At 46.0% G+C, this 12,127-nt stretch overlaps 1 protein-coding gene across 1 annotated transcript in view; it reads right to left on the bottom strand.

The window, feature by feature from the left end:
* Positions 1–12,127, bottom strand: part of ATXN2L (ataxin 2 like) — a 235,148-nt gene that overhangs the window by 74,602 nt on the left and 148,419 nt on the right. The window lies entirely within an intron of this gene.

Raw genomic sequence — 12,127 nt, 5'->3', positions numbered from 1 at the left:
CCAGTGCACACAACTAAGTCAACGCCGACACCAGACTAACTGTGGGTATCTTGAACTAAGGGTAGACAACAGCTTACCCGTATATGTTTAGTCTCTAGGTTCGCTTTCCCAGGTCCTCCTCCTCTGGGGGCAGCCGTGGGCGGGATGCTGAATCCATCTGTCTACACTAAGGAAAACGAAATTAGCAGGTAAGTAATTTCTTCATTTCCTAGCATGTAGCCAGATGGACTCAGACCAGTGGGATGGACAAAAGCTACTCCCGGAGAGGGCGGGAGGCTGCCCGTGGCCCATTTAGTACTGCCCTTGCGAAGGCTGCGTCTTCTTGGGCTTGAACAACCAGGCGGTAGAACCTGAAGAAGGTGTGTAGGGAGGACCATGTCGCCACCTGACAGATCTCGGCGGACGATAGTAATTTGGTTTCTGCCCAAGATACTGCTTGGGCCCTACTAGAATGAGCCTTAACCTGCAGTCGTAAGGGCTTCCCTGCCTCTATGTAGGCTGCCTTGATTACTTCTTTAATCCAGCGGGCTATAGTTGCCTGCGAGGCCACTTCTCCTTGTTTCTTACCGCTGTGAAGGACGAACAAGCGATCTGTTTTGCACATCGGTTCCTATCTTTCCAGGTATCGCACCAGGAGTCTACCGACATTTAGGTGGCGAAGAAGGCACGAGTCTTCAGAGTCCTTATGTTCATCAGGAGATGGTAGGGAGATGGCTTGGTTCAGATGAAACTCGGAAACCACTTTTGATAGGAAGGAGGGAACAGTGCGCAGCTGTATGGTTCCAGGAGTGAACCTAAGGAAGGGTTCCCGGCAGGATACTGCCTGTAGTTCGGAGATATGATGAGCTGAACATATTGCTACCAGGAATACAGTCTTCAATGTTGAGATGTAGTGACAGACCGCATGTTGGTCTGAAAGAAGCTCCCGCTAGGAAGTCTAATACCAAATTGAGGTTCCATAAGGGCACTGGCCACTTTAGGGGTGGCCGGAGTTGCTTAACCCTTTTAGGAAACGGGTCAAATCCGGATGAGCTGCTAGATGAATACCGTTCACTTCGGCTCTGAAGCAAGAGGGGGCGGCTACTTGGACCTTGAGTGAGTTGAGAGTCAGCCCCTTCCATCATACCGTCCTGTAGGAACGCCAGGATCATGAGGATTTTGGCTGTCCACGGGAGAGTCCCGCGGTCCTCGCACCAGGCTTTGAATATTCTCCAGATCCGTATATATGTCAGGGATGTGGAGAACTTGCACGCTCGGAGCAGGGTGTCAATCACGGGTTTCGAGTAACCGCGCTTCCTCAGGCGAGTCCTCGCAAGGGCCAGACCATAAGAGAGAATAGAGATGGATCTTCGTGAAGAATTGGGCCCTGCTGGAGAAGGTCCCTGTGTGGAGGTAGGCACAGAGGTCTCCCCACAAGGAGTCTTTGCATGTCTGCATACCAAGGGCGTCTTGGCCAATCCAGAGCTACTAGTAGAATTAGTCCCCTGTGGTGTTCTATCTTGCGGATGTCCTTGCCCAGTAGCGGCCATGGGGGGGAAGGCGTACAGTAAGACTTCCTCTGCCCAGGTCTGGACGCATGCAAGCTAGTCTGACTGCTTGAGCTTGCAGGTGGTTTATGTTCCTTGCTCCATTGTCCCTGGGCTGTCAGTTCCTGACAGTGGGCTCCCCACCCTTGCAGGCTCAAATCCGTGGTGAGCAAGATCCAGTTCGGTGGGGATAGGTTTACTCCTCTGCTTAGGTGGTCTTCCTGTAGCCACCACTGAAGCTCAGAACGTACCTCTGCTGGTAGTTGGAGGCGAATTGAGTAGTCCTGGGACAGTGGATTCAAGCGGGAGAGCAAGGATCGCTGGAGCGGTCGCATGTGGGCCCTTGCCCATGGAACAACTTCCAGGGTTGATGCCATGAGGCCTAGGACTTGAAGATAGTCCCATACTCTGGGGCGCACATTGGTCATCAATCGTTGTAACTGTTCCATCAGCTTCCTTCTCCTCGGGGGAGGAAGAAAAACTTTGTTCTGTTCGGTGTCGAAACGGGCCCCCAGGTACTCTAGAGACTGGGAGGGCTGCAGACTGCTCTTGCCCGTGTTCACAACCCAACTGAGCTCCTGCAGTAGGTTCTTGACTTTGCTGGTCACTTGCAGGCTCTCTTCCGAATACTTTGCCCTGATCAGCCAGTCATCCAGGAAAGGGTGAACCAAGATCCCTTCCTTCCTTAGTGTTGCCGCCACGACCACCATGATTTTGGAGAATGATCTGGGGGCAGTTGCTAGGCCAAAGGGTAGCGCTCGGAACTGGTAATGGTGACCCAGTATCGTAAAGCATACAAAACGCTGGTGCTCTTGATGGACTGGAATGTGAAGGTAGGTTTCAGAGAGGTCTAGGGAGGTCAAACTTCCCTGGTTGTACTGCCATTATTTCGGAGCGAAGGGTCTCCATACGGAAGTGTAGTATCCACAGATGATGGTTGTCGTTCTTGAGGTCCAAGATGGGCCGGAATGATCCTTCCTTCTTGGGAATGATAAAATAGATGGAATAGCACCCCGTATTTTGTTGGGGTGCAGGAACCGGAGTTATTGCCTTCAGACTGAGTAATCTTGTCAGAGTGGCTTCCACTGCCAGTCTTTAGATATGGGAGTGGCAGGGTGACATCATAAACTTGTCCCGAGGAATGCTGCGGAACTCCAGAAAGTAACCTTCTCGAATGAGGTTTAGCATCCATTTGTCCGACATGATTTCGACCCATCTTTGGTAAAAGAGGGAAAGTCGACCTATTTCCTCTTCTCGTGGATGGATCGGCCCCTTCTCATTGGGGAGCACGGCTGGAGTCTGCCCCCGGGCCTGTTCCTCTCTTGGTCTCTCGGTTCTGAAAGGACTGGGGCATTTTGGAAGGACAAGGTGCTTGGAACTGTGAGTTCCTGCAGGGTCTAAAGTGTTGTGAATCTCTGCCCCTGGCTCTTTTGTGCGAGGGGCGCTGGGATCTTTTACCCCCTGTCTTCCGGTAGCCGAGGCAATGGAGATTTGCCCCACTTGCTGGCTAACTTTTCCAACTCACTTCCGAATAGGAGAGATCCTTTAAAGGGCATTCTCGAGAGATTTGCTTTAGAGGTCGTGTCAGCAGACCAATTTCGTAGCCATAACTGTCTTCTGGTTGCCACTACAGAGGCTACTTCACTGGCTGAGGTACGCATTAGGTCTGAACTTGCGTCCATCAGGAAAGCTGCTGCAGGTTCCATCGTCTTGCCAGTATACGTTCCGGAGTTATTTGCCTCTCTCAAAGGAGCAAACAGGAACGTGCCACCAGTGCGCAGCAGGAGGCAATCTGTAGTGTCACTGCTGTTGCGTCGAAGGCCTGCTTAAGGATGGATTCCAATCTTCTGTCCCGAATGTCCTTCAATGCAGCCCCTCCCTCAACGGGAATGGTGGTTCGTTTTGAGACAGCGCAGACCATGGCGTCCACTTTTGGAAAGCACAGGCATTCCTTGGCCGCTAGTTCCAGAGGGTATAAGGCTTCCAAGGCCCGACCTCCTTTAAAGCTGGCCTCCGAGGCATCCCACTCCAGGTCAATCAGTTCCTTGACGGCTTCCATCATTAGGAAGTAGCATGAGGCTTTAGGAAGGGACACCAAGATGGGGTTCTTCTTTGGCTCCGCCATAGGGTCCGTGCCTGGAATACCCAGAGTCTTCAGAGTCTGGAAAACAAGGGCTGGTAATTCATCCTTGTGGAAGAAACGAAGCAGAGTTCGGTATGGTTCCAGGCCTGGAGGGATTTCTTCTTCTTCCAGGGAGCTGTCATCATCATCTGAGGTATCCAGGTCCCTGTCAGGGATACTCTTGGTTAGGCGAGGCATTCGAGTAAGGCCAGGAGAATTTTGTGCTTCCGGCAGGGGCTGAGCCTGTGTTGCAGCCGGGGTTGATTGTGCCCGTAGAAAGGCTTGCAGCCTCTGGAAAAATTCCAACCAGGAGAAGGTCCTTGGGTCCATGTTAATCCCAGAGGGAGTCGGAGTAGGGGCCCCTGAGGTGCCCTCCTGTGGAGAAGACATTTCGGAGTTGCATAGGTCCAGGGAGCTATCATATGTAGTGGTTCCAGACCCGTCCTCAGACAGTGAAGGACCAGGCTTTGGTCCCCCTTGGGCTTCATCACAAAACTGATACGGGCAGGACTGCAGTTCAGGCTATGCGGCTCTTATGTGGCAGGCTGTGCAAAGAGAGTACCTTCTGGCCTTCTTGGACGCCGGTGTTATTGAATCTATGTTTGGGCGCACAAGTAATTTGCTTCACTGCACGCGGCCGTAGTTATGCGCATGGCTAACTTGTATGTACCACTGTGCGCGCAGCTATGCGCACAAGTTATACGCATCAGCCACCGGATTGTCCTGCACATACTGCCGAGGGGAAGGGAAGATGTTGCCGACGACCCTCACGTGCAAGATGGCACCCCCTCAAGGGTCTCCACATGTATGGACCCTTGCACCGGATCAGGGCCTAGCCTAACAAAGGCTGCTCAACCCGATCGGTGCTCCATTTTTAACTCGCTGGAAGCAGAGTCGGTACGGCGATCCGAGCTCTGGAGACCTGAATTTAAAGTTTCCTTCTTACCTGGTCTCAGCGCTTACCGCTTGTGTATCGGACGGTCTCCAGCTGCGGGGGGAGAGGGTTTTACCTTCACCGCCGTGCTCTGATGTGCACCCGCTGCCTCTCAGCCGCTCTGGGGGCTAAGTCCACGCTGGGACCAAGGCAGACCTCTGAGGGATATCAGAGATCACCTCAGGAATTCTCAACTGGGGGAGGGACCCTTAGGTATCACCGCAGGAGAACGGGGCTCGATCTTCTTAAGGTAAATTTATCTTCCTGTTGTAATTTTCCTAACACTGTGCTAGTGTGTGGGACAGTGTCCACATCTGCTAGGAGACGGAGTGATATTGAGGAAGTGAGGTCAGTGCAGGGGTATATGTACCCAGGATGACGTCAGCTTGAAATCTGACTCCGTCTCCCATCTGCTAGCAGAGGCGCACATAACCCACTGGTCTGAGTCCATCTGGCTACATGCTAGGAAACAAGGAATTCAAGAAACACATTAGATCACATTAGATAGTGTGGAATGTTAGTCATTGGATGTATGATATGTGGGCTTTCTTTGTTAAAAAAAAAAAAAAAAAAAAAGATTTTCTGTTGCATTTACTAGACCAATAGTGTTGATGATTAGTTAGATGACAAATGTCAGCCATCACATAGAAGATGTGTATCATTTAATTTTCATATATATTTTCGACTTTTCGTCACAGCAGAATATTGGGGGAGCGGGATACCTGAGCCCAGGTGGTGGGGAACCTGCCGGTGTTTGTGTATTGCCCTTTGGGCGTGTTGAGCTCGGGGCCGGGGCCCTCTTGCTTGAAAGCATGGTGTACTGTCTTGCTTGACATAGGCAGATTGTGGAAAGGGCTATATGGTTCGTGGTGTATTAATGGGGACTTGAGTACAGTTGGAAATAAACGATGTTAGATTAATAAAGTTGCAGCTTTGTATACCCACATGATAAGTCTCTTTTGTGTTTAATTTTGTCCGGTATGTTTGCTAGGGGTGGGGGCATCAGGAGACATTCTGATTGTCATGTTAAGGCTCCCTTTAACACACTGCAGGGCAAATAAAGGAAATGAAGAAAAGGAAGAAGAAAGCCGGGTGGCGGGACGGGACAAGACATGAAAGAAGCCAGAACCTCCAGCCAAAAAAAGAAACCTCTAGAAGTACCTCCCTCCAACTTAGGCTTTGTTCCACTGAATGAGGGAGAAAAGGGCTTTCACTTCAAGAGCTCCTTAATTTCTTTTTTTTTTTAATCCAATAATTAGACTCTGCTCAACTGAGGAAGTGAGAACTAGTCTTTCACTTCAGGAGCCGTTTGCAATATCCTGTTCAGCCCATCAGCATGGGATGCTTGCCTTCCATCTGCTGGAGACAGAAAATACTGGCAGGCTGAAGTCAGTATGGATGCATATAAGGGGTGACATCAGCAAACTTGGTCATAACCAATGTTAAATAGAAAATGTTATCAATGTTAAACATTATTTTGCTGTTAGTAAAGCACAATCTTTATCTGTTACCAATGTACAAATTATCTATTATGATTTATAGTTATAGTTATATGTAAAGCCCCTTCCTTTTGGGCATCTCGCTGTTTTATGTAAACCGGAGTGATTTGTATCTGATACAAGAACCTCGGTATATAAAAATTAAAAATAATAAAATAATAATTTATTGTAATACGCTGTTATACCTGTAAACCGGAGTGAAGGCTTGTACTAAACTTCGGTATATAAAAGCGCACAAATAAAAAAATAAAAATAAATAACCCTTTCATCTGGATTGATATGACTGGATGAAGATGAAGCTCTTTTTAATGAGGGTGGTAATTCATCAGCAGAAAGGGATACATTGACTATTTTGGTGATAAATTCCACAATGTCCTCCCAGACAAATTTAAGTACGATATGGCCCCTCTTAAACACCACTAGGTTGTTTATTAGACACTGCTGGAGATGTGGTTACAAAGCCAACAATAAAACTGAGCACGTAGTAGTCTGACCAAGGTACCTTTCCTACATGAAGTTTGGCTAAGTTCAGAGAAAAAAAATAATTTAAGAAAAATTAAATCCAGCATATGGACAGCCTTGTGGGTAGGATAGTTAACCACCTGCTCCAATCCACAGGTGGACAGACTGCAACAAATTTTCATAAGCTGCCATAAACTGATCCACATGTAAACTAAAATCTCCCAAAACAACTGTCTTGGCCAAATAGACACTGGCACATACAAATAACTCGATTAGAGGAGAAAAATTGAGAGACAATAAGCTGGGAAGGCAGTACACCAAGCAGATATTAACATTAGATAATACTTCATATAGAGAGGGAATGGCTACTGCTAACTTGACAAGTCAGGAGATCGATATTAATCTCTATTCTCTTCCCCTTGCTAACATATCTAGTACCAAGCATGTTACCAAATCAATACTCCTTTATATTGCTGTCAATGGACTAGAATTTTTCTTTCAGGCAATAATTTCTTGAAATCCCTACTATCAGAAATCAATGGCCTTTTGCAATGTCTTTGCACAGATGTTGCACGTAAGAAAGCAGAGTTGCTTACCTGTAACAGGTGTTCTCCCAGGACAGCAGGATGTTAGTCCTCACAAATTGGTGACATCATCAGATTGAGCTCGGCACGGAATACTTTTGTACACACCGAGCATGGCCAGCATGCCACTAACCTCGCAGCCACGCGGGGTCCCCCTTCAGTCTCGAATCAAAGCAGAAAAGAAGAGTGAAAAATAAAATAATAAAACGACGACGAACCCAACTCCGTGGGGTGGCAGCTGGGTCTTGTTGAGGACTAACATCCTGCTGTCCTGGGAGAACACCTGTTATAGGTAAGCAACTCTGCTTTCTCCCAGGACAAGCAGGATGGTAGTCCTCACAGATGGGTGAATACCAAGCTGCAGACTGCCCCCGGAACATACAGGGCCAACAGACACCGAATAATGTGCAACAGGCACAACAGGGGTACTGTTGGCAACAATGGGGCAATGTGAACCTCATACTGGGCCCTAGGTAGGGAGAATTGGGTTCTCACACCGGAAACAGGTTACGGAGGACAGACTGGCTGAAGACGCTTTCCTGCCCACCATCTTTGTCCAGACAGTAGTGGGCTGCATGTGGAGAGAACTCCATATTGCGGCGTTGCAGATTTTGGCAACAGGGACTGCCCGAAAGTGGGCCACTGATGCTGCCATGGCCCTCACTAAGTGCGTTTTCACTCTGTCTCTGAGCGGAAAGCCCGTTTGCTCATAACAGAAAGCGATACAGTCTGCCAGCCAATTGGACAGGGTCTGCTTGCCCACCGCAACTCCCAGCCTATTCTTGTCAAAAGAATCAAAGAGTTGGGTGGACTGCCTGTGAGCTGCGGTAGGCACTAGATAAGAGGACAGAGCACGGTTGCAGTCCAAGGTGTGCAGAGCCCGCTCACCAGGATGAGAGTGTGGCCTCAGGAAAAAGGTGGGCAACACGATGGAATGATTCAGATGGAAGTCAGTCACCACCTTAGGCAGGCATTTAGGGTGAGTGTGCAACACCACCCTGTCGTGGAAGAACCTCATAATGTGGATAGGTAAACCAGGGACTGCAGCTCACTGACCCTGCGAGCGGAGGTAACGGCTACCAGGAAGATAACCTTCCAGGAGAGGTGTTTCAATTCACAAGAGCGAAGAGGCTCAAATGGAGGCTGCATGATCCACGCCAACACTATGTTGAGGTCCCAGGCCACAACAGGGGGATGTAATGGAGGCTTCAATTGAAGCAAGCCTCTCATGAAGCGCCCCACCCAAGGGCCACACCGAGATCAGAGTGTCGCCCACTCCATGGTGATAGGCAGTAATGGCGTTCAGATGTACTTGGATTGAGGTAGTCTGTAACTCAGACTCTGAAAGATGCCAGAGATAGTCCAAAAGCCTAGTGGGGGACAAGTGAAAGGGTCAAGATCCTGCTCCGCACACCAAGAGGAGAACCTCCCCCACTTCACTTGGTAGGACTTCCGCGTGGAAGGCTTATGTGAGATACTAGGACTTGTGAGACATTGTCTGAAAGGTTGAGGGACGCAGCACTAGCCTTTCAACATCCGGGCCATAAGGGCCAACAACCGGATACCTGTGTGATGAGGTCGGGCGAGGTGCCCAGGTGGATGGGCTCTTGAACTGATTTCCGAATTATCCCTAACAACTGAAAAGTAGGTTGTTAATACAAATAAAACACACACTTTGAAATGTCTGTATGCCAATGCCATAAGTCTAAGAAGTAAGATGGGAGAGTTAGAGTGTATAGCAGCAAATGATGAGATTGACATAATTGGCATCACAGAGACTTGGTGGAAGGAGAATAACCAATTGGACAGTGCTATATCAGGGTACAAATTATATCGCAATGATAGGGAGGATCAACTTGGTGGGGGTGTGGCACTTTATGTCCAGGAAGATATAGAATCCAACAGGATAAAGATCATACAAGAGACTAAATGCTCAGTAGAATCTATATGGGTAGAAATCCCATGTGTGTTGGGTAAGAGTATAGTGATAGGAGTATACTGCCGTCCACCTGTACAAAATGGTCAGACAGATGATGAAATGCTAAGAGAAATCAGGGAAGCTAACCAATTTGGCAGTGCAATAATAATGGGAGATTTCAATTACCCCAATATTGACTGGGTAAATGTAACATCAGGACTTGCTAGAGACAATGTTCCTGGATGTAATAAATGACTGCTTCATGGAGCAATTGGTTCAGGAACCAACAAGAGAGGGAGATATTTTACATTTAATTCTTAGTAAAACACAGGTTTTGCTGAGAGAGGTAACGGTGGTGGGGTCACTTGGTAACAGTGATCATAACATGATTAAATTTAAACTAATAACTGGAAGGGGGACAATAAGTACATCTGCAGCTCTAACACTAAACTTTCAAAAGGGAAACTTTGATAAAATGAGGAAAATAGTTAGAAAAAAACTGAAAGGTGCAGCTGCAAAGGTTAAAAGTGTTCAACAGGCATGGACATTGTTTAAAAATACAATCCTAGAGGCGCAGTCCATATGTATTCCACACATTAAGAAAGGTGGAAGGAAGGCAAAACGATTACAGTCATGGTTAAAAGGTGAGGTGAAAGAGGCTATTTTAGCCAAAAAACATCCTTCAAAATTGGAAGAAGGATCCATCTGAAGAAAATAGGATAAAACATAAGCATTGTCAAGGTAAGTGTAAAACATTGATAAGTAAAATATATCCGAAGCAAGAAACCTGTGAGGGAGTCGGTTGGACCAATAGATGACAGAGGAGTTAAAGGGCTCTTAGGGAAGATAAGGCCATTGCAGAAAGACTAAATTAATTCTTTGCTTCCATGTTTACTAATGAGGATGTTGGGGAGATACCAGTTCCGGAGATGGTTTCAGGGGTGATGAGTCAGACGAACTGAATGAAATCACTGTGAATCTGGAAGATGGAGTAGGCCAGATTGACAAACAAAAGAGTAGCAAATCACCTGGACCGGATGGTATACATCCTAGAGTATTGAAGGAACTAAAAAATGAAATTTCTGATCTATTAGTTAAAATTTGTAACCTATCATTAAAATCATCCATTGTACCTGAAGACTGGAGAGTGGCCAATGTAACTCCAATATTTAAAAAAGGCTCCCAGGGCGATCCAGGTAACTATAGACCAGTGAGCCTGACTTTAGTGCCGGGAAAAATAGTGGAAACTATTATCAAGATCAAAATCGTAGAGTATATAGAAAGACATGGTTTAATGGAACACAGTCAACATGGATTTACCCAAGGGAAGTCTTGCCTAACAAATCTTCATTTTTTTGAAGGGGTTAATAAACATTTTTTTTTTTATTTAAGAGTTTTTATATACTGTCATTAAGTTATTCACCATCACAACGGTTTACAATAGGGCACCAGTAAAAATATGGGTCGTACATTACATAGGTGGTGCCAATAGTTTTCGGTAACAATAAGGTGTTTATTAGGGGGATTTAGTGTATCATGGTAATATGTCCTGAATGTTGCCTACAGTTAAAAATGTTGAAATAATTCGGTAAGGATTTATAAAATTAGGCATTCGGTGCTTTAAGCCGCATAACGTTTCCGTCCTTGTCCGCATCAGTTTTCTTTCTTGAAGGCTTGTATGTAAAGCCAGGTTTTGAGCTGTGTTTTAAAAAGCTTATGATTGCTCTGGAGTCTAAGGTCAAGGGGCATGGAGTTCCATAATATGGGACCGACTAGAGACAGAGCTCGGTCCCTAACTTGGGTAAGTCTTGCGGTTTTTACCGAGAGAATGGGAAGGAGTGCTCTGTTTGCTGACCTTAGATTTCTGTGTGGGACATGTACTCTAAGTGCTGTGTTCAGCCATTCTGCTTTATCGTCGTGGATAAGTTTGTGTATTAGGCACAGTGCTTTGAACTGTATTCTTTGTTCTATGGGAAGCCAATGTAGGGTGGCAAGCATATCTGTTATGTGATCTCTTTTGTTTTTTCCTGTGAGAATTCTTGCAGCAGCGTTTTGTAAAATATGTAGAGGTCTCACTGTAGTGTTAGGTAGGCCTAGTAGCAAAGCATTACAATAGTCTGTGCTAGCGAAAATTAGTGATTGGAGCACAGTACGGAAATGGGGTAATGATAGTAATGGTTTGAGTTTTCTTAGTGTCATGAGTTTAGCATATCCTTCCTTAACCTTTATTGATACGTGTTGTTTGAGGCTTAGTTCATTGTCAATTATAACTCCGAGATTGCAAACTTTCTTTGCTAAGTCAATTTGTTGGTTGTTATTGAGTAATATTGGGGTTTGAGTAATGTTCATGCTTTTCCTTTCTAAGTGTATAAATTTGGTTTTAGAAGTTGTTTTATTATTTCAAGATACATCATGGCTAGGCCTATTGTTTTTTCAATAGTATCATCGATTGGTAAGATTAACTGGATGTCATCAGCGTAGATGTAGTGTATGATTCCAAGTCCAGCGAGGAGATGGCATAGTGGCAGAAGATATATGTTAAATAGCGTAGCAGAAAGTGCTGACCCTTGTGGGACTCCAGTTTTCAAGGTAATCTTGTCGGATAGTGTGTTTTTGATTTGAACTTGAAATGTTCTGTTATTTAGATATGATTTAAACCATTTGATTGTTTTGTCTTGCAGACCTATTTCTTCGAGTCTTTTGATAAAGGTGAAACGGTTGATGGATTTTCAGAAGGCATTTGACAAAGTCCCTCTTGAGAGGCTTCTAAGAAAACTAAAAAGTCATGGGATAGGAGGCAATGTCCTTTCGTGAATTACAAACTGGTTAAAAGACAGGAAACAGAGAGTAGGATTAAATGGTCAATTTTCTCAGTGGAAAAGGGTAAACGGTGGAGTGCCTCAGGGATTTGTACTTGGATTGGTGCTTTTCAATATATATATACATGATCTGGAAAGGAGTATGATGAGTGACATTATCAAATTTGTGGATGATACAAAATTATTCAGAGTAGTTAAATCACAAGCAGATTGTGATACATTACAGGAGGACCTTGCAAGACTGGAAGATTGGGCATCCAAAT

This window comes from Rhinatrema bivittatum, chromosome 6, assembly GCF_901001135.1.
Source record: "Rhinatrema bivittatum chromosome 6, aRhiBiv1.1, whole genome shotgun sequence".
Lineage (NCBI taxonomy): Eukaryota > Metazoa > Chordata > Amphibia > Gymnophiona > Rhinatrematidae > Rhinatrema > Rhinatrema bivittatum.
This window is presented reverse-complemented; position numbering and strand designations above follow the sequence as displayed.